The following is a 23,376-nucleotide window of genomic DNA, read 5'->3' as shown; positions in this document are numbered from 1 at the left end:
AGAGCTTCTACAACACGGTGGAACTTCCACAGTCGCGCAGTAAACACTGTGTACGAACAAAAGGATGACCTCCTCAAGTGTTTCCAGACCATCAGGGAAGACTCTGTGAACTTTGATCCTGTAAATGTCAGAGAGGCTGGGGGCTTTGTGAGGATGCTTGAAGACGAGGCTTTCGGTTTTTTCCTGGAATTGTTCCATAGGATCATGCCACACGTGGACATGCTATTCAACCAGTTGCAGAAGAGGCACATCGACCCGTCTTCATTAAAGGACTTGTCCAGAAGTTCACAGACAGCATGCAAACAATCAGGTAAATAACTATATTTTGGCTGACAAAGCTTTTAGAAAAAATCAGTTCCTCACTTCCAACAGTCTAAATGTGCCATGTCATCAAAGTGAATGAATATCATGTATCACATCACATGTATATTTGTTTTAGTATTTAAAAAGGAAAGAAAAGAGACTCTCAGATTTGGATAATAACGCAGGTAAAGTAGTTAATAAACACAGTTTGTAATAACAGGCTTATCCAGGTCAATTTCTAGAGGAGGCCTAGTTCTTATCTAATGTTTATTATAGATTATTGGTTGTTTGCAATGACAACAAATAAATACACAATAAAAAAAACTGAAATACGAATAACGCAACGACGCATGTCTTTAATTATCGGACTGTTTGACAGTGTTATAATGTCATTATTTTGTTACTTGACTTCAGGAGAAGTGTCTTATTACTTTGGTGTGTGTTAGAGTTTACTTGTGTTTGTTTACAATTTCGTTTCAACAACTTTATTTCTAATATTTTGTTTATTGCTTGGTTGCCACGATCTGAATTCATTCACAGAGCATATTCTATAGTGATATATATTTTACACCCAGCACCAGTCTATGAGCCATCCTAATAGGCCTACCTTGCGGCAGAGTGGAGGGGTGATCAAATTCTCCAGCTGGAACTGTAATGGCCTAAACCAGCCAGTGGTGGAAAGTAACGGAGTATTTTTACTTCGTTACTTTACTTAAGTACATTTTTCCGTATTTCTACTTTACTTAAGTAAAAATAATAATGCATACTTTCGGCTTTTACTCCATTACATTTTGCAGCTATTATCTATACTTTCTACTCCACTACATTTCTACAATATGTGTTGTTACTCGTTACATTTTATAAATGCAGTTTCTCGCCATAACGTTGCCAATGCCTACACAAAAATATGTTTAAACCAATCAGGTGGCGTGGCTCTGTCAGCTTCGATGATAGCAAAGCGCGCGGTAGACTTGCCTCCTCTGTCATTCAAAGGACAGCCTGACAAACTGTCATTCGACATCATGGATCCAGAGCCAACGTTGACTGAAACATCTGCAGTGAGCCGCCACCCTTGGCCATATTTAAAAGACCTTTTTGAATTCAGAGGGCCCAAGGATGATTCCTGGAGGTTTGTGTGCCTTTCCTGTCGGCCTCTGAAAAAGGAGTTGCTTGCCTTCAAAAATTCACCATCAAATTTGAAGAAGCATATCGAGGTAAGCAGAGTTCTTGCTATGCTAAGTTAATGTCTGTGACTTTCGCATATTGTTATATATATTTAATTTGGTTACTGACTTGACATTGTAATGTTGTCTAGCTAAATGCATGTTGACACACAGCAATAGCATCAAAATAATATGATAGTGTAGTGAATGTAATATACATAATTCACCTCCTTCTTAAGTGTGGTTCTACACACTGTTGTTTCATGCCTGTAAGTATGACCGTTGGTTTATGCTTAAAAGTACAACTGTAAAAAGGGATCGTGGTCCCTTTAATTAATCTGTGTTTACGATGACGTGGAGCCCCATGCTTGTTGGTTTACAGGACAGCGCCATCTTGTTTTGTTATAACTTTGACTGTGTGATTAAACGAGACACGCATTCGTGTGCTCAACTGTAATGAACGTCTCCTGCGTTTCAATACGATCTCCACACTGGTGACCCTGACGTTTGTTTGCTGGACGTATCCAGAGACACAACACGACACGACACGAAAATGACGGTGAACGCTGTTACCCTCAAACTCCCCGAATTCTGGGAATCATCTGCGTCAGCATGGTCCACAATAGTACCGTAGTTATTTATTTAACGTAGCCTAGTGGTTAGATAAAGCTGGTAGATTTGACATAGCTAATGATTGATGGATTACATCAAGAGATACATGCAGGATAAGCCAGTCCCATCATGTGTTATCCATTCCGGGTCAGAGGAGGAGGACTACTTTGGCCTGATGAAGGGAAATGTCCAGGAAACCACTAAAAAACTGGATGCCTACCTGGCAAACTCGGTTACCTCCATGGATGCCCTCAAGTCAGTGCCCACAGTTGCCAATTTGTCCCTCAAGATCAACACGCCGTTGCCTGCCTCTGCGGCATGTGAACGGCTCTTTAGTACGGCAGGGCACATTTTTTCTGCCAAAAGAGGCAGACTAGGCTCAAAAAACTTTGAAAACCAGCTCTTGATGAAATTAAACAAAAAGTTCTGTTAATGCAAATTTGGTTCTGTATGGCACTTATACGGCCATGCTCTTGTGACAGCCTTACATTTGTCTGCCTGGCAAATTAGTAACATGCAAGTTTAACATGTTGTTTATGATTGTTGTTGTTTATGATTGTTGTTGTTTATGATTGTTGTTGTTTATGATTGTTTTTTTTATGTGCCAAGAAACTACAGAAAATAGGCAATCACTTAAATAAATGATTTAAAGGTATATTATGTTGTCTTTATGGGTTTGTCTTAATGGTATTATCTTTGCAGATCATATCCCTGGTAGATAACTTGTCATCAGAAAATTGTTAGTTATAGTGTGAACAGTATTATAGATGGTGAGCAGCACAGAGGTATTATAGAGGGTAAGCACAATCAGTACACCAACCTTTCCAATGAACAAATGTTGCTTATAGTTATTACTAACTGACTTCTGTAGAGGCTTAATTATTACCTGTAGCTATACCTGCATTCTTCATCAAAATGGCCTAGACATTGAAAAACAACCAATAGCGTGAGTACTTTTACTTTTAATACTTAAAGTAAATTTAAAAGTCAGTACTTACGACTTTTACTTAAGTAGGATTTTTGATGCAGTACTTCTACTTTTACTTAAGTATATATTTTGCTGGGTATTTATACTTTAACTTAAGTACTACACTTCAGTACTTTCTCCACCACTGAAACCAGCCAATCAAACATAGCAAAGTGCTTGGACATCTTAAACATCTGGGTGTTCATATTGCCTTTCTTAAAGAAACCCACCTTAAAGCATCTGATCGCACTAGGCTGCGGAAGAGGTGGCAGTCTTGATTCATAAATCAGTTAATTTTACGTCCTCAGATATCTCCTCTGATCCAAATGGTTGATACGTTCTTGTGTCTGGGATACTTAATGGCACCCAGGTAGCTCTACTTAATGTATATGGCCCCAACTGGGATGATGGTTGCTTTTTCAGATCAGTATTTTCCTTAATTCTTGACCAGTCTAGGTATCATCTCATTTTAGGGGGGGACTTCAACTGCTGGCTTAATCCACAAAAACTACAGTATTATCAAGCTCTGCTAAAGTTATTCGGAAGAGTTCTCACTTTCAGACCCTTGGCGTTTTCATAATCCATCCAATAAGATATACTCTTTTTTTTCTCATGTCCATCACACCTTGTCACGCATTGACTTTCTTGTGCCCACGAAAGTAGAGCCAGGGGGAGGAAACTGACAAATTTGACTGAACAGATCACACAGATTGATGACACTTACTCTGTAACTTCATCACCAGATCTAGATAAGGAACGCCTTTTGCGACAAGCGAAATTTGATGTTCTTTCTACAGCTCACACTGAGAAATTGCTGTTTAAGTCCAGATGTGCTTACTACGGTTTTGGTGACAAAGCAAGTCCATTACTAGCTCACCAATTAAGACAGAAATCAACTTCTCATCAAATTCCTCAAATTCAGACTCCATCAGGTATAACCACTGACCCAAACAGATTAATGAACAATTTAAGCAATTTTACTCCTCCCTTTATACGGCAGAGCCGCCGGATGATCCGTCTACATTTAACAATTTTTTCGATCCTCTAGACCGGTGGTTCTTAACCTTGTTGGAGGTACTGAACCCCACCAGTTTCATATGCGCATTCACCGAACCCTTCTTTATTGGAAAAATAAAATGTGATTTTTTTCAAATTCAAGACATAGGTAGCTATATGTTTTATTGGTGCACAAAGTGAACCGTGCATCATCATCACTGTGTTCAAAGAACAAAACCAGCAAAACATGATTTTCACACAAAACAAAAACATAATAATGAATACTTACTGCAAATCAGTGCGACTTCTGCTGTTGCCTTTGAGAGACCAGTTCAGAAATGCGCGGCTTCACTTTGGCAAGTGCCACTCTCATGTCATTTTCGCAAAACAGTCTGTTCCTTTTCTTCGTTTTTATGTCCACCATCCTCGAAAAGGATTGCTCTCAAAGATATGTTGTAACAAACGGTATGAACATCTCCAGGGCTTTCTTAGCAATAACAGGGTACTTTACCATTTGTTGACACCAAAACATTGAGAGCGTTGTTGTTCTGAAGAGTTGCTGTTGAACCTGGCTCTGCTTCATTTCAATGTTTTCGTCGAGGTATTCATCATTGACATCTGCTGTCTCAACACCAAACGTGAACGGCTGTCTCACCCATGCTGGATATGACTCTCTTGTAGGGAAGTGTCTGTCGAGAGACTTTGCAAGCTCATCCAAGTGCGTGGCAATTGCTTGCTTCAGTTCCGCGGGTACAAAAATGTCTCCCGATTCCAGACAAATCTTCGATCTTAGTTACACAGTCGTCCACCAGGGGAAAGTTTGCGAAGTTATCGTTCTCTGTTCATTCTTTCGATAACGGTAGCTTTTTTTGAAAAGCCTTCAGGTTTTCTTCCGCTTCGATGATGTTGACTCCATCGCCCTGCATCTGCTGATTGACACGATTGAGAGCTGCGAAGATATCAGCCATGTACGCTAAAATGAGAATGAACTCCGAATTTTTGAAGCAATCTGCATGACAATGTTGGTGCTCTTGCAAAAACAGGGCTAATTCCACACGCGTGGCAAAAACACGATTCAGCACCTGTCCCCGGGATAACCACCGAACGTTAGAATGTTACAGAAGTACCTCGAATTCAGAGCCGATTTCTTTACACAGGCTCACTGAAGATACGGTGCCTCAGAGCACTATTTCGCACATAGTTCACGCATTCCACTACAATTTGTAATACTTCTGCCAGTTTTGGAGGCAAGGTTTTTGTTGCCAACGCATGCCTGTGCAGAACACAATACGGAACAATGATGTGTGGTGCATCGGCTTTCACTAGCGCACCAAAACCAGACTTTCTTCCCAGCATGACTGGAGCTCCGTCGAACAAACTGCAGAAACCATATCACACGAAAGATTGTTGTCTCTAAAGAAGTCATCCACAAGTTTCTTCACATCGGCTGCCTTAGTTGTTGTTGTAAGAGGCTTACAAAATAAAACATCTTCCTTTATCACGTTGTCTTTCACATAGCGCACGAATACAGCAAGCTGGCTTAGATTGGAAACGTCTGTGGTCTCGTCGAGTTGGAGGCTGAATTTTGCCGGGCTTGAAATCAGACCTGCAACTACTTGAGCCAAGATGTCTTTGCTCATCACCTCTATTCTGTCGCTGATGGTGTCATTTGAAAGAGGAATTTGGGATAACTTAACTTCTGCCGCTTTTCCCAGCATGATATTCGCCATCTTCAACACAGCTGGTTTTATGAGTGTTTCACCAATGGTGTGTGGTTTGCCCTACTTTGCGATCAGGTAAGCAACTTCGTACGATGCTGTGAGGATCAGTTTGTTGATGGGTACAAAGCCGAGAACAGGCAGAGTAGCCTTTTCATCAAATCTGGCTCTCTTCACCTTGCATTCAGCAAGCGTTGTGTTCTTGTATTCCCCATGTCCATGCTGCTTAAGGAAGTGTTCCCTTAGTTTTGCCGGTGCTAGACTAGAATTGCTCAACTTGGCATTGCAAATCATGCAGTTAGGATGCTGACTCCCATCACGTTCCGTTATACATGTGAATCCATATTCCATATTCGTCCGACCACTTTCTTTTTTCGCTCGACATAGTTAGTATGAAGGGATTAAAATATTAAGAAAGAAATCAAACGACGTACCATCACAACAGTCAAAAGTCGACTACTGAGCACAACAAATTCCCTGCAGCACAGATAGGCCAAGCGATGTAGCGTGATCACCTGCAGCCAGTGATGGCAAAGCAGGGCGTGTCATCACAAATCATATGAGTCTGGTGTGTGTCTTGACCTCCGCCTAACCCCTGAGACTGACTCACCGAAACCCCGGGGTTCGATCGAACCCAGGTTAAGAACCACTGCTCTAGACATTCCTATGATCGACTCTGACTCAGCTGAGAAGCTAGAGGAGCCTATAGTTGTGGAAGAGCTTCAGAGGGCTGCTCACGCTATGCAGGCGGGTAAATGCCCAGGGCCGGATGGATATCCAATTGAATTCTATAGGATTTGTTTTTATAAATTAGCACCAGTTCTTATTGATGTTTATAACGAATCCTTTCATTCTATTAAGCTACCACACACACTTACCCTCTCTCCTGCGGAAGCTACCGCCCTATAAGTTTACTATCAGTGGAATTGAAACTTCTCTCCATATTGCTAGCTATGCGCCTAGAATCTGTCTTAACCTCTATTATTTCCCCTGACCAGACTGGCTTTATACAGAACAGATATTCTTTCTTCAACACTAGGAGGCTTCTTCTTAATGTCATGTACAACCCCTCCACTTCATCACTGTCGGAGGCTGTGATTTCACTTGATGCAGAAAAGGCCTTTGACCGCATTGAGTGGGACTACCTTTTTTGCACCTTAAGAGAAATTTGGCCTAGGTGACACTTTTATTAGCTGGGTTAGACTGCTCTATACCTCCCCCACAGCCTCAGTTAGGACCAATAACACCCACTCTGACTATTTTTCTCTCGCTCGCTCTACTAGGCAGGGCTGCAATCTGAGTCCATTGCTATTTGCAATTGCAATTGAACCATTGGCCATTGCCATTAGAACAAGCAATACCCAATATCCCGGATTCTGTCCCCATTGACTCCTTTTTGAAGCCTGTACCTTGTACTAAGGGAATGATTTCTGTTATGTATATGTTGATTTCTTCATTACGCCGTAACTCTCTACAAAACACTAAGCACCGGTGGGAGGAGGACCTGGGTGAGGAGATTACCGAGGAGCTATGGGATGTAATTCTACGCCGGGTTCATTCCTCGTCAATTTGTTCCAGACATGGGCTGATGCAATGTAAAATTGTTCATCGCACTCATTTAACCAAAGTTAGACTTTCCAAGATGTATGGTAACATTGACCCCACCTGTGACAGATGCCATCCAGCCCTGGCCACATATAGCCACATGTTTTGGTCGTGCCCTTCCTTACATGGATTTTGGTCTGACATTTTTGAAACTATTTCAAATAGTATCAACATTCCAATTGAGCCGACAGCCGTAACAGCTTTATTTGGGATCACCCCCACTGATTTGGTACTACCGCGCTATAAGGCAGATCTAATAGCCTTTACAACTCTTCTAGCCAGATGGTTGGTTCTATTGAAGTGGAAATCCCCCTCTTCTCTGTCTCATTCTGTATGGTTAAGAGACATCTTGTATTTCATTAAGATGGAGAAGATAAGGTGTGTCATAAGGGGCTCAGCGTCCAGATTTTATAAAACATGCGGGTCCTTTTCTAAATTACATCAAGGAACACCACACTTTCGATGTACCGTAGATCATTTCCAGCGTCTTGTTTTTTTCTTCCCTTTTTGGACATGGTGACTTGGGTGCATTTCTTTGAGATGTTTGATCACTGCATTCTCTGTTTTTATTATTATTATTATTATTATTATTATTATTATTATTATTATTATTATTATTATTATTATTATTATTATTATGTATTAACTTTTTCTTATTCTCTCTGGACAAGACTTTATGATAGTGTTTGGTAATGTTTATGATCTTTGTATTTGTCTTTGATGGGTTAGGCGACCAAGCAAGCTATTAACATCTATTTTCTTTTTTTGTTTGTTTGTTTTGTTTTTTCAGTGTGTCTCTCTACTATGCATACATGTAAATGTATGTGTTGATATGACATTTTGTATGCTTATGTCTATGAAAACTTAAATAAAAAAAGTTTGGAAAAATAAAAAAGATGTCTGCGGTCCCAGAAAAAGTTAAAATTGTCAATAAAATGGACAGTATGTTCAGTACAGGTAGTTGAGAGCCACGTGTTCAGTGCAAACAACCTGCTGAATCTCTCCACTCCTCCACTGATGAACACCTCAGCATTGAGAGAGCTGACAGTTTTCAACAGACATTTAAAGTCTTCTTTCAGCACTTCTTTCCAATGTGGTACTGTAGTACCACATTTTTCACAGTCGGGTGTTCAGCCCCAATATGCAGGATCCTGTTAGTCAAGTCAGAGACCATATCCTTGGGGAAACAGAGTACTTTGGTGTTGTTTAGACTTTTTAAATCTCTTACAGCAGAGTCGCCCACAATCAGAGTTTCAGGCCTAGTCGTTAGCTTTCCCTGTAGCCTTTTAATTTCTTAGTAAGGTTTGGTCCTCACCCTGCTGTGTGAAGAGGACAGGTTATCCAGGTCATCAGAAGAAAATCTTCAGTTCTGTGTTAGTGGAGCATGATCTGTTCTGAAGTGGCACACTTGCTTGTTAGAGGATTGCGTGTTGTCTTCCCTTTAGCAGCTGTCCACGGCTGTTTCCTAGTATGAACTGGGGTTGAGGAGGTGCTCTGCCTGGGTGATATCAATGCAGGCCAGCCGGTCGCATCACAGACTTCAGAGCGCTGGGCTCTGCCAGTTATTCATCCTCCCAAATCCCATGGAGATGATTTACTCTTAGGCTTTGCACCCAGAGAGTTCCAGGGAGGACTACCACTTGTAGATTTATCACAAAGCCCTCCTGTTCATTGGAATCCTTGTAGCTGCTAACTAGCTGTGAGTTAGCATGCCCTTGTCGATTCTTTCGGAAAACTGGTAGTGGTGTCACTCCCACATAGTCCATTCACTTCCGTATTAACTTCAAACCGTTGAATTTTAATTTCCAACACGGCGATCTTCTGTAGAAAGTCATCTGTAGAGAGGGGAGGGATTTTGCTGCAAACTAGCTTAAGCTAAGTAGCACGCAGTACCAGCAGTCTAGGCTTTAGCTGTTGCTAGGCCACGCTACTATCACACTGAGGTCGTCGTAAAACTATTGAAATATGGCCAAAGCACTCAGAGAAAGGGAGACAAGACCGATGTCCCGTCAGGAAAGTTAAAGAGAAACTCTAGTGAGTTTAAACAAAATATTCTGATAATGCTAAGAATGCATTGTTGAAACTGTTGGAGCACTTTACTAATTGAGTATTATTCAGAAGCACTCTCCAACCTGAATATGAATACAGCATCTTTAGGATAAGGATTTTGGTTAATGGAAGTGTTTTAATTTATATGGGCCTTTTATGATATTATGTTCGAGTATAGTTAAATCATGCCTGTGGACTTTGTTTGCATGCAGGTAAAATGGCAACATTGGAAAGCAAAAGAAGCATGCTAAATGTGAAACATTTAGGAACTAGATCTTTTTCCCAAATCCAACTCCTGGAAACAATGAACAGCATGCAGAGGAAGCCTGGAGGCAATATCCATTATCGTGATATCCGCTGGCTACACCAGAAACCAATGGTTTTCAAGTTTGCTATGATATGGGGCGAAGCCTGCGAGCTAGTTCAGGCAGTCAACTCGAGCACCAATGATACATTTGCACATAACGCCCCTCGTCACACTTGCAACCAACCAAACATAGTCTCCTAAACTGGCGCTCTATTTAGGCTGTTGGATCCGCCTACCTCTGCCTCGCTAATGCTGCTGCCGCCACTGCTGTTTCCACGCTGCTAATGTGTTCACCTCGCTGCTGCTGCTGCTGCTACTACTACTGCTGTTTCCACGCTGCTAATGTGTTCACCTCGCTGCTGCTGCTGCTGCGTTCATGTTGGTGATGCTCGCCTGCCCCACCACCACCCCAGCTTCCTCCCCAGCTTCCATCTGTAGGCTCGGGGGATAGTTATCTAATCATCACTCAATCTTCTATGTTAATATGTGGAGTGATGAGGCCCGAGCCTAGACGCCAAACTCAAACTATATACTGTTTGTAATAAACATATTACAGTTTTTTTCAATCGCTAACAAGCGCTTACCCATACTTCAGATACTTTTTCTAAACTCTTAGCACAGACTCACACCTACAAAACACAATTGGCCAAATGGATCATTTTTCTTCTCAAAAATAAATTTTGTTAAATATATGCTAACTCTTCATTTCAAAATAGAACACATCTTTCTCTGCACACACTAACTTTACCAAAACATTGGAAATCTGACTCAAAATGAAATTATTCTGTCAAAGAATAACATCTGTTTTCACATCACAAGGTACATGCAGTCAATCAAAGTACACCAGGTTTCAAGATACTGGCTATTGTGGACATTACAAAACTGCATAGACTTTTATGTTTCAGTTTTACAGGTATTTGCATGCAAAACATGCAATCCACCGTTTTTACACTAAATTTGTTGGTTGGGAACTGTATGTCCACATGTAATGTTCACATTCAAAAGCATTCAAGTAAAAAGCAAATCTGTTTTATTTCCCTTTACTGTTTACTACAGGAGGTACAGTAGAAATATTGTTTAGAGTATGATAGAACAGAAAAAGTTTTACAGTATTGCTTACAGTCAACAAAATATCCATGAAACACACAAGAACATACTGAACAAAACAAATCTAAAAAAAGCACAAAATGACTGAATCTAATCTCTGCGATCTTCAGGGTTAGGCCACATGTTTTCATCAACATCGCATCTGATATTATCCAAGGCGATGCACCTGGGATAAAACCGCTTGGTATGTCGGATCCACCCTTGGCAATCATCAAACTGTGATGTCCCTGCAGCCAGCATCCATGGCTTCAAGGAGGGACATCTGGTCATGTGGCTGATGGTCATAAACCTTCCACCTCCATACAGAAAATAACTCCTCTATGGGGTTGAGGAAAGGTGAATAGGGTGGAAGGAAGAGGCGTAACCGTCTTGGATGGACTTCAAACCATGTCGTTATTGCTTGCGAATGATGGAAAGCCACATTGTCCCAGGTGATTACAAAGGTCCTCATGTTTTCACCCTCCTGATCCTGCTCTGGAACCAGGCACTGGTGGAGATCATTGAGAAAGGCAAGGAGGCACTCGGTATTGTAGGGTCCAACCTGACATCTGTGAAGGAGTAATCCTGCATTTGCAATTGCTGCACACATGGTAATGTTTGCCCCTCTCTGTCCTGGCACATCAACTGTGGCCCTTTTTCCAGTTACATTTCGTCCACGTCGACGCCTTTTGGCCAGATTGAATCCTGCCTCATTTATGTATATGAATTCATGAGGGGCCTGGTTGGCCTCCAATTCCATAACTCTGAAACAAAGTTTATGTAAATCATGTCATTACTGTATACCAAACTGTACTGTAACCTATTACTGTGTAGGTTACCTACTTACAAAGTGCAAAGCTTATAGAACTGGACATTGAATTGAATATACACTATACCTGGACATATTGTCGTCATAGCTCCTTGACTCTCTCACTGCATCTCTCACTGGGCCTGCTCATCTCCCTGGACCCCTTGCTCTTACTCGTCCAGACATTACAGTGTTTGTCTTTTTCTGTTTCTGTTTCCAAAAACATCACTCCTCAAAGTCCTCCTTCGACTGCCACTGAGTCTAAGCCAGACTGGAATCAGCTGTGGTTGGCCCAGTTTACCCAACATAAATCAGCTGTGTGTCAATTATTCAATTGTTTATTTATTATCAGCTGAGATATATTGTTTTTGAACTGATATCATTGCAGAAGCAGAGGTTTTTATACTGTATCTAAGGTTTGGAATATTGTTTTTGCTATTGTGGGATGTTGTGTGTTAACATTCGTAAATAATATAAAAACAATCCATAATTTTGTTGGGAGGTATAGCTTGTCTGTAAAGAAAATGTAAGTATTGTGGAAATGTGTTCACTGACTGCATATTGTGTGAAAATGAAATGTGTGAATGGTATGGCCACAAAAGACCGATGCTGTGCTAATTGTGTTTAGAGTTTTGAAAATGTGACAACTGGTTGGACAAACGCTTGTTAGCAACTGAAAAATACTGTAATGAAACACGTGAGTTGTCTGACTGAACTATATTAATGAGAGTAGAAAAGTCACAGAGCAGTAGTTGACGTCTGTGTAAAATGAAAGGTCAGCATAGCATGACCACGCCAAAACTGTTGGTTAACACCAGTGCTAATTCGGCCTAGCATGGCTAGCTTCACACAGTTGTCCATATGCACTCTTGCCCGCTGATGTTTCTTAATGCGTTCTGATATATGTTTCAGGTCTGTCACCCCTGTCTATGTTCACAAACTATCACAAGCACTTGTTTTAAAAAGTAAGCAAGGGAAGCAAAAGATTGGTCTTGTAGGTTTTCTTCTTTGCCCGTGCCTGTTGGGTTATATTCACTTCTGGTTTGTCTGGTCCAAGTTTTTTTTACAATTTGTTTTTCTGCTAATGTTCTTCTTTCGAAGAGATACAGGTGTAGAGATTTAACTGAATTCGGGGCTAGCTGAACTACATTAGTGCTACTCGACATCGCCATGCTGCTCCTCTCTGAGGTAAATGTCCGTAACGTGCAGCACTGCTCTACTCTTGGTACTATGGGCGATATTTTCAGAGCCTCCAAACCGTAAAATTTTGCGGGGGGGAGGGGATCTCGCCCAGGGTGTAATTCCATGTAGAACCGCCACTGACTGTACGAGCAGCATTCTTTGGTTGGGTGTATAGTATTACATCTTTTCAACACATCTTGAAGCCTCACAAGAAAAATAAAGAAGAAAGTGGCCTGTCTTCCCTTGCAGTTAAGAAAATAGGTAATTGGCAGGATTACAATGTTTCTAAAAACTAAAAAGAGCATATTGTTGGTTGTAAAAGCATCAGATTTGATTTCTCTTTTGTAAGCTGTACTGTTCTGTAAGCTAATACCTTTAGTGTGTATCTACACGTCTACTGCCAGATTTTGCTTTATGGTTTTCTCTTTCTTTGGATCATTTATGTTGTTTTTTTCTATTCAGTAGGTAAACCTATGTTCATAAAATAGTCTGTGTGAGTTTTAACTGTGTGTATTAACCTTAAACGGAGCATTTTCAGTAGACTCTGATTTTATTTCTGCTTTTTTAAATGGTAGTATGTGCTTATATGAGTTTCATTGTTGGTGTATAGGCTAATGCCTGAATAGGCTTAATGAAAGGCATGTTTTCTTATGAAAATAATCTCACAGAAGAGGATACCGTTTTGATTGTCAATATCTTTGTTTCTTCTTCTCTAAGGTTACATTGTTTTTCATAATACACTGAAGTAAAACACTTTTTGTTGTTATTTATTTTCTCTTTTATTTATTGGTATTGCATTTGATATTGAGGCAATCCAGTAATCGAGTTACATCACTTTTACATTGTGATACTCAGATTAGTTTGCATATTTTTTTTTTTTTACAGGTCACAGTAATTGTACCAGAAAAGATTTGACATACATTCCCAACCCTATAAGTACACGCTGAAATCTACCAAATTTGAGGAAAACAGTGTTTGACCCCTCAAGTAATGTTTTTTTTTTTATACCAAAAGTAAACATTTTACAAAATATACAATGATATAGTAGGACATACACCTATGTAGATTGGAATGAAGTCCCCTCCAAAACTCAGAGAAATGTAGGTGGCAGGAATATACAGCACTTTTATAATAAAGAATGTTGTTATTGTCTTAATGCAAATAAAAACCTCTTTAATGCTTCTGCTTGAACAAACCTTGTTTCTTGGTTGATGTGCCACATCAATAGCTCCAAGTCCCACACTTAAATAAATATCCAACAAATGTCCTCAAGTGCTCTCTCAGTTACTGTACCTGGACCTACTCGAATGGTGAGGCAGGCATCGATACTGGGGCCCTTAGCAGAGAATTCCTCACAGGTACAAATGTTTATATGTCATTTCACGATAAGAGAACATTTGTGCACATCAAATTCTCACAAGGCCAGATGCAGGATTAAATATAATCGAGAACAAAAAGGAAAGGAATTATCCGCACACTGGATATAGTTTTATTGGACTGATTCCAAGAATTTTTATTGGACTGATGTGTGGATTTCTTCTCCTTCCTGTTTCTCCATATTTGTCAAATCAGACACACTTGAAACACTGTGAACATCAACAGGGGTCCTCTAGTGGTATAGTGGGCTCAAATGCTAGTTAAATGGGGGAAAAGGAGACAGAAGAGACCTTTTGAATTTCCTGTATTTGCTGTTTTGCAGAAATGCTGCTTCAGGTCGTAGTGAAATTCCTCGTGTTTTCTTTTAGCATATTAATTGCAATACTACTTAACCCTGTTTTAAATCATTGTAAATATATTCAGGCAGTTTATGCTGTGTTGTTTTGTTTTGGTTAGGAGTGCAGGAGAGGTCATGGCAGCTAGCCTGGCACAAGGCGGACCTTGTCCTAACTTAATGCGCGAGTGGTGCTTCAGATATGTCTGCTCCGGTGACTGACAGCATACAAGTGTCTGCCAGTGATGTATCAGATTTCAAACTGTCACAGCTTATTGAGAGGGTAAATACAATTTTATCAAAGTTAGTAATTGCATTAACCTCATTATGATATGGCTTGCACAATTACTTTTTTGTTTTGTTGCATTTAGAGAACAATGATACAATGCAACTTCATTTCACTTGACTCCTACTGTTTTCAGATTAACAGCGCCGGTAATGACAACATCTGTGACCTGGTTGACGATATTGTAACCTGCGGATACACTGGAATCGTGTCTCTGGAAAAAGAAAGACTAATAGAATAATAAGGTATGTTGGTGACATTTTTGGTTTTCATTAAGGCAAGGGTGTATTGTACAATACTTTGTGACTTGAGTTAGGTTACTTCTCGGTCATGTCTAAAACATGGATTACAAGTAACATGGCATTGGTTTAATGCAAAGCTGTGTTGTTAAACTTCTTTACATGTCACCAAATAATAACATACATTTTTTAAGTAGTTTTGGCTTTTTTCCCCTCTACATCCAACAGGTTTATCACTAAAGTATATTCTCCTGATGCTACATTTTGTCCATTAGAACTGTCGTACTCCACCCCACCATGAGAGTCATCCCAATGCTCGACCAGCTCAGAAAAGGCCTGCAGCTGTATGAACTACCAAAAATCCTGAAGTCTCATCAAGACCTCTGCCTACCACTGTTTGTTCCAGGGGAATAGGATGGGGTATATTCTTATGTTTTAGACTGCTTTTAATTGAGCATGAATGTCTTTTGCAAGAATTACAATGTTTATGCAGACTGAAATGCACTTCCTTCTTCTTAAAGGCAGATACAGCCTTCCTACTGGAGAGGAGCTGCCCTGTCTTCAGTGAGATTGGTTCTGCCAAGAACCAAAAGGAAGTAAACATCATGAACTTTCTCCAGGACTACCTTCAGGAAATTGAGGATTCTGGTATGTATTAGCCAAGATAGGGTAATAAAGAGATTAATGTTTTCTGCTATCCTGCAGTACATTTTATATAGTGCAGTGTAAATGGTTAATTGATTTAAACTATACGACCCATTAAATCTAGGCGTTTTTGGAAACTTGATATCACTATTTACAATGAATGTAATTGATGAAATGTAATATTGTGACCTCTAGGATAAGTTTCATTAAACTACACATGGATGGCTTACAGATGGATGACTTGCATAGTTATATTGACAATAACTGGAGGTGTCTGAACAATTGCCACAACATAATGCCATCCAGTCATAACAAATGTAGCTTTTGTTCAAATCTCATTAATCGAATGTTCTTATACTCAAAAAAAGGTCAATATGATGTGTGTATATGTAAGGGATTTTATCAACTTGAAGACTAAAATGTATTGTTTTTTAATTCAGACTAACATTGTGTTAATCTCTTCATTAAGAACAAGAGGGCCCCAGCAACAACGTTACTCCAGAAGGCTTGACTGTAGGACGCATCATGCAGTGGATGACTGGACAACGACACAAGCCTGTTCTGCCAAGCGAAAAGAAGGACTTTGTCATAAATCTGAAATTCCACCATTACTGTGACACACAACACACTGTTTGTTTTCCAACTGTAAGCGCCTGCAGTCGTACAGTCATATTCCCTTCAGCTCACCTGAAAACATACAGTGAATTCAAAAACATTTTGACACTAGCCATATGCCACGGGCAAACTTTTGACAGGGTGTAACCACTCAGCGCAAAGGAAAACAACCAAGTAACTGCGACATGTCAGATCCTATGTTTTATTCTTTTGTAATTTTTATGTGACAAATTCATGTTTCAGTCAACTTTGTTTTTACTGTTACAAAACCATTGCTTTTTCTGTTAATGGTTGACTCCACTGTTATCTTTTACCTCCATGTTACTCTTCGGAATACCCAGTCATTTTGTTTTGGATTCAAGTTTTGGGAAAGTCAAACATTTTATTCTGATGACTAATGGAAATTTCATTTTCAAGTTCTCAATAAAAATGTTTGGGACTCCGGTCTCATGCTAAATTGAACAGATGTCAGAGCAAGCCTTTTTTTCAAACAAGTAGACTGTCTGCAAATGTTTACCTTTAGTTTAGACCATTCAATCTTTTGCAAGGTTGTTACATCTCAGGCATTTCTTGTGTTGCCATTAGATTTTCAATACACTGAACCATTGTTATATAAATGTCTCTGCCAAATGATTCTGATGAGGCTAAGGGATTTATCATGGACTGTAGCCTACAGTTTCCATAATATATGGAGTCAGAGGGCACTCAATTTCCTGGACTTGAACTCCATATGCACAGCATTGAGCATCTCCCAGTCAGTTCCAAATTGCTCCATGTTCTGGGGGGGATCTTTTTAATATTATTTTGTGTGAAACAGCATTTGTTAGCCTCATTGAATAACTGCCTGAGTCATATTTTAAGGTTTTTAGCACAATAATATGCACAGTGAATCAGCAGTTTTAGGGGAACTAGGTAGATATCACAATTTGGCCAAAATATGACTTAGGCAATTAAGTTTTAAGGCTAATAATTTAGAAATATTAAATAAAACATACCAAAGCACAGACTGACCTACACAGGCATAGAGCAGTGACAACAGAACATTTTTAACCAGGATTGGATCGAAGGGTATATCCACGACGTGGAAGGTAAGGACGCACACTTACCGCCTTTTCTGCTAGCTTGTTGTGCTAGGATAGTTAGCTTAGCTGTGATATCGAGATGTTTACTGTCTGCGCTGTTACATTTCATTTAACACTTAAAATGTCTTTAACCGACAGTTAATGGGAGCCCAACTCACATTTTTATGAGGGCTAGGTCTTTTCCCTCGATGCGGAAAAATGAAGCACCTTACAACATACAGGTGTCATAGTGCTAAGTGGACAAACTGCTAAGTTTGCAGAGCAGTGCCACAGCTAACACCAGCTTGCTAAATGTTCATTATGAGTTTATATCAACAATGTACCTTTCCCTGTCTGACTGAAAATAACATGTTGATTTTATCTCATTAACATGTTACCTGTAATTTATGTGATATCACATACGCCTCGTTGATATCTACAAAAGTATTATCTTACTTCAAATTAGCAAAGCAAGACAGGGCTAGGTGCTTGTTCCTGTTGCTTGTTGATAATGATAGTATAATGACAGTGTAAGTGATAAGGTAAGCTAAGTATTAATATTCATGTTCAGACAAGAGTTGCTCAGTTCTTGGAACTGTGTATTCAGGGTCAAGGAAGGTTCTTCAAAATATAATTAGCTTGTGTTTACAATTGACGTACCACATACGATGAACATACAACATCCAATGGAATGTCATTACTTAAAATAATACAGGTAGCTACCTCCAAAATCCATTCTGTTCAATCTTAATATGAGCTATTCCAAAATCCTGACTTTGTTGTACAATGAGTGTTCAAGATGTTAAGTATCTTTCAACTTGTGTTCCTAAGTATCATAACTGTAAACAACCTACCACTACCAGCACTTAGATGTAATATTTTCATGGCAGAACATTGAAATGCCAGATGTACCTAACTCACTGAACACTCAATGTATGTATATATATGTCATGTATTTGTTAAGAGCCACTCTGAAGTGTCAAGTGTCTAAAGTTGTATTATCTTTTCAGTTGGAGCTGTCACTAGAGCAGCAATACATTATGGAGACCAGGTGCAAGTGCAAAAAGTTGGGTTGGGACAGTGCAACCATGTCATCGGGCTGCTCTATACTTTGGCACACTTCCTCAAGATGGGTTACAAGTCTGTCCCCCGACAACTAGCAAGACGTCACTGCCTCAAGCCTGGCAAGTTCCATCGAGGGCCCTGGGTGTCAGTCCAACAACAGTGAGCTCTGTGACTGTTACAAAGCTCAAACCACCAGTGACCAACGCACCCCTGCAAAAGAGGCAGCGCACTTCTGAAGGGGTGATGTCGAACCGGTACTGTCCCATGCCGTTCCCACTTCCAGCAAATGCCTTTGCTGACAGCCTCCGCCGAAACCTTAGCGCAATTAAGAGCAACAGTCAGATGTTAAAGCTGCTGGAGAAAAACCAACAGCCTGCTGTTCTCATTTCTACCTGCTTTGGAGACCTTCCTGAGAGATCGGTGTTGAGTTACCACACCAATCTGTCTTCAAAGGCGGGTAATGATTCCCTGTTCTTGTTACCTTCTCAGCCATGCTCTTTCAAAACAGTCCTGGATGACATTGAGGCGGGATACTATGGTGGGCTGGCAGTCACTTACATTACAATTCGAGATCGAGACCAGGGGACAGAGCCACAGCAAGACCCGGCATAAAGTCAGAGCCAACCGTCTTACTTCCTCTTCCTTTAAGAGGATTTGCTCGAGAGTGGCGGACTTCACTGTATTAGCAGAGAACCTCAAAAAGAAGGTAGTGCGGACGAAGGCGATGAAGAGAGGCCTGGAGCTGGAGTCTGTTGTTGCGGCTGAGTATCAAGCTCTCACTGGTTTTGAGCTCTTCCCCTGTGGTTTTGTCCTCAACCCCCACGCCCCACACCTAGGTGCCTCACCTGACCGAAAGGTTATTGACCCCAGTGCCTCACCAACGCACGGCCTCCTGGAGATCAAGTGCCCCAACAAAGACAGCGTGAGAGATTGTAAGTAGTAGTTGCGCTGCAAGGCTGATGGTACTCTTAGCCTGAGGATCACACATGAATAATACGACAAAGTGATGGGGCAGATGGGCATCACTGGGTTAGAGTGGTGTGACTTTTTTGTCAAGTGCAGAAATGACCATCACTTGGAGCGGGTGCACTTCCACCCAAAGGAGTGGGAGAATATCAAGTGTAAATTGGACACGTTCTATTTCATTCACTTTCTGCCTGCTATGTGTAACAAAATCATATAATCACCGATAATCTGTTTATGTTCACAGTTCTCTTTTGTTAATGTTTTTGAATGATTTGTTCCTAATGTAATTTCAAATGTTCTGACCTGTTCTGGTTCCTTTTCCATACGTACAGTATACAAGCAGGCCATTTTGACAACGTTTATGTACAAAGTTACCTTTACAAACCTAGACCAGTGTGCCCATCAATGTTTTTGAGTGGCCTGTGTTTTGATGTTCTGACCAGTTCTGGTTTCTGTATACAAAGTTATGTTACAAAGGACATCATCCATGTGTAATAAAATTGTACTTTATTCTTTACAAGTTTTATCAGTGTTTTAAGAGCTTTGAATGAGTTTGTAAACATAACCATGTCAGTTCAAGTAGGTAGAAGAAAACACATTTTAGTTCACATTTTAAATAGGCAAAAACAAACAATACAAGTTCACGTATTGTCCAGATTCATAAAAAAATAAACAATATTAACAGTGAAAGTTTTGTATAGATTCGTAAAAAGAAACAATAATAAAGGTTAAGGTTTTGCATAGATTCATAAAGATATTTACACTAACATTACAATTTCAAAAGAGAAGACCTTGGAAATGTGTTAAAATGGCACAAACGGCTCATAGTTGGTTAACAGAGTCATAGGTAAGACTTTATCAAAAATATGGTACTCTTTAATCGGTGATAGCGTGTTCCACGTGAATCCAAAGTCTTGCTATTGCTTGTGTCTGTTGAACTTCACTGAAATGTCCACTTGGGCCTAAAAAAAGGAGTGATCACAAGGGAGACATTTTTTTCAGAGAGAAGGTCCTTGATGAGAAAGCCTTTATCGGCCATGACCATATCTCCGTCCTCAAGCTAAGACAGGATACCTGATTTGTTTGTTATCTCTTTGTCAGATATTGATCCTTTATATATATCACTGACAAAAGTCACTTTGCCTGAGGGTGAAATGCCAATTAGGGCCTTAAATGTGGTGTTACTTTTGTAGTGTGAGTAAATCGCTGAGTTAAGGATCTTAGAGCTAGGTTTCTTTACATGAATTTCTGTACAGTCAAATATAACTCTAGTGTCCGAGTAAGTGTTTTGAAAACAAGCAGGCATGAGCTCATTCACAGTTGTTCTTGAAGGCCAAATTTGAAGTGATCCTAACATAGTATAGGAAGTTAACCCAAGTAACACAGATCCTGCTTACTGTTGACTTTGATATATGATAACGTGTTGCAAGGTCCTGCTCAGGAAATCCCTGCCTCAATCTACAGAGAAAGAGGAAAAACTGGTCCATAAGGGATCATTTAGAAGTGCTAAAGCCTTGCCAAAGGACCTCTCCACCTGTGTGTTTTAGGCGCTGCGCCTGACTCCATCCCACCATAGTGTCTGCAGTAGGTTGCAGGGCCATAAACACAGCTTTAAAAGTTGGGAAGTCTGGGAACCCTGTATAAAAGGATACTGCCTTATCATCACCTATAAAATTGGAAACCACAAGCTCTGCTCTTGCTCACTGATTTTTCTTCGGGCTTCCTCAAGTTGATATTCGACTGGGGGAGGCAGTAGAGCACAGTCATGGTCTGGGTGCGGAGGGGGCGTCTATTCACTGGAAGTATAAGAGAAACATTGATGGCCACATTAGGTCTTTTACAAGGGTTTTTATTCGTCACATACTTTACATAGAAATACTACTGCAAAACTTAGTGAAATAGCATTTTGCTGTTCATTTTTTTCGGTGCAAGGTAAGAGAAAGATCAAGAAAGAATTGAATAAATAGCATGAGAGAGGAGTAAAAGTCCAATTTGCACCTTTTACTTACCTCAACACATTCGCACCATGTTGATCATCGAGGTCTGTGGAAACATTACTGGAAGTCATCAGAGAAATAATTTCACCACACAGTTAATAAATACGTCATGAACTGGTAACTTCACTCATCTAACTAAATACTATATTGCAGTTCCCACAACCATCCTCCTCTCTGGCTTTGAAGAACTCCATGCAAACACAGTAGGCACTGCACCCTTTTCCAGTTTAGTGATGCCAGCCTGGGTTGGCCAGGCCAGGATCTCTTCTTATGTTCTTTATCCACTGTTGGTGTATTCTCTGATCATTTGGGAAGCGGTGAAAGGTTTGTCCTCTGTGCGACTTTTTCCTGTGTGATGAAGTGCATTGGGACACACAGCAGTGAGGCGCTATCGCTGCTATGAGAATTATCGGAAGTCGTAAGTGTACCCATCAGGCTCGTTTGAACGTTTCAGGTGAATAAGGCAAATATGCACCCAAGAAAGGAATGAAGTAGATCCAAACCAAAAAGAGGGTGTCCAAAGTTGGCTTGCCCATTAGTACCATTTGATGTTGGGGAGTTTCAGCCCACCCCTGTCTAAAGTAAGTAGAGTAGGGATGAGACGCTCGTCTGTTATTCCAAATGAAATTTCTGAAAATGTTGGTCATATTTGAAAAGAAGTTAGTTGGTGGTGGTAACGGTAAGCATTGGAAAAGGTATACAAATGTAGGTAGGACATTCATTTTAAGGATATTAATCCTGCCAATCAATGAAATATGCATTGCTGACCACCTTTTAATGAGGGTAGTCACTCCTGATATCACTGGATCATAATTAGTGGATACAAGGTCATCTGTTGTAGGTGTGATTTGGATCCCCAGATATATAAAACTTCCAACATTATTAAATGTGGTGACTACTGGGGGGTTACTTCTCTCAGAAGCCTTAAGGAAAAGGATATTTGACTTTGATTCATTAACTTAATATCCTGAAAATGATCCAAAAGTGCTTATTATTTTAAGGAGATTAGGAATAGACCTCTCAAGGTTAGTCAGAAATAAAACTACGTTGTCAGCAAAAATACCTATTTTGTTTTCTACCATTCCTATTGTGATGCCAGTTATGCCTCTGCATTGTCTAATTGCTATGGCAAGTGGCTCAATTGCTAATGTGAACAATAGGGGTGAAAGGGGGCACCCCTGTCTAGTTCCACATTGGAGCTTGAAGGGCTGAGAGGTTACAAAGTTGGTCGTGACCGAAGCAGTAGGGAAGTGTTACAGTAATTTCACACACTTACAGAAGTACTCACCAAACCCAAATCTCCAAAGCACTTCAAAAAGGTAGTCATGCTCTACTCTATCGAACGCTTTTTCAGCGTCTAAGGAGATTATAGTTGTATCTGGGCTCTCCCTCCTAGCATGAATAATATTTACTACTCTACGAATGTTATGGAAAGCTTGGCGGCCCTTTATGAACCCGTTTTGGTCTGGAAGTATCAGAATAGGGAGATGGTTTTCAAGACGTTTTGCTTGCACTTTTGCAATGATCATACCATTGGAGTTTATTAATGAAATTGGACGATAAGATCCACACTTTGAGTGGGGTTTATCATGGTTTTAAAATCAGTGTTATTAATGCATTACATAAGGAGGGTGGTAAGTGCTCGGCTTTAATTGATTCGGCCAACATATCAAAGAGTGGCGGTACAAGCATTTCCTTAAAGCACTTGTAAATATCTATAGGTAGTCCATCAGGACCAGATGCTTTCCTTCCGTTCATGCAGGACAGTGCATCAAACAATTCCTCCATTGTAAAAGGGGAGTCCAACTCCTCAGTTACCCCTTTTTTTAGCACTGGAATGGTAAGCTGGTGTAGAAATGAATGGAGGTCATTAGAAATAATCAAAAGCCATACCGTAGAAATCTGGGAAATCTGATTCCTCCCTCTCTTTTGCTAATCATGTGTGAAATGCAGCAACATCAGAACTGTCTGGAAAAGGTGTCGGCTGTCATCATT

The sequence above is a fragment of the Eleginops maclovinus genome, chromosome 5 (genome assembly GCF_036324505.1).
Source record: "Eleginops maclovinus isolate JMC-PN-2008 ecotype Puerto Natales chromosome 5, JC_Emac_rtc_rv5, whole genome shotgun sequence".
Taxonomy (NCBI): domain Eukaryota; kingdom Metazoa; phylum Chordata; class Actinopteri; order Perciformes; family Eleginopidae; genus Eleginops; species Eleginops maclovinus.
Note: the sequence above shows the minus strand (reverse complement) of the source record.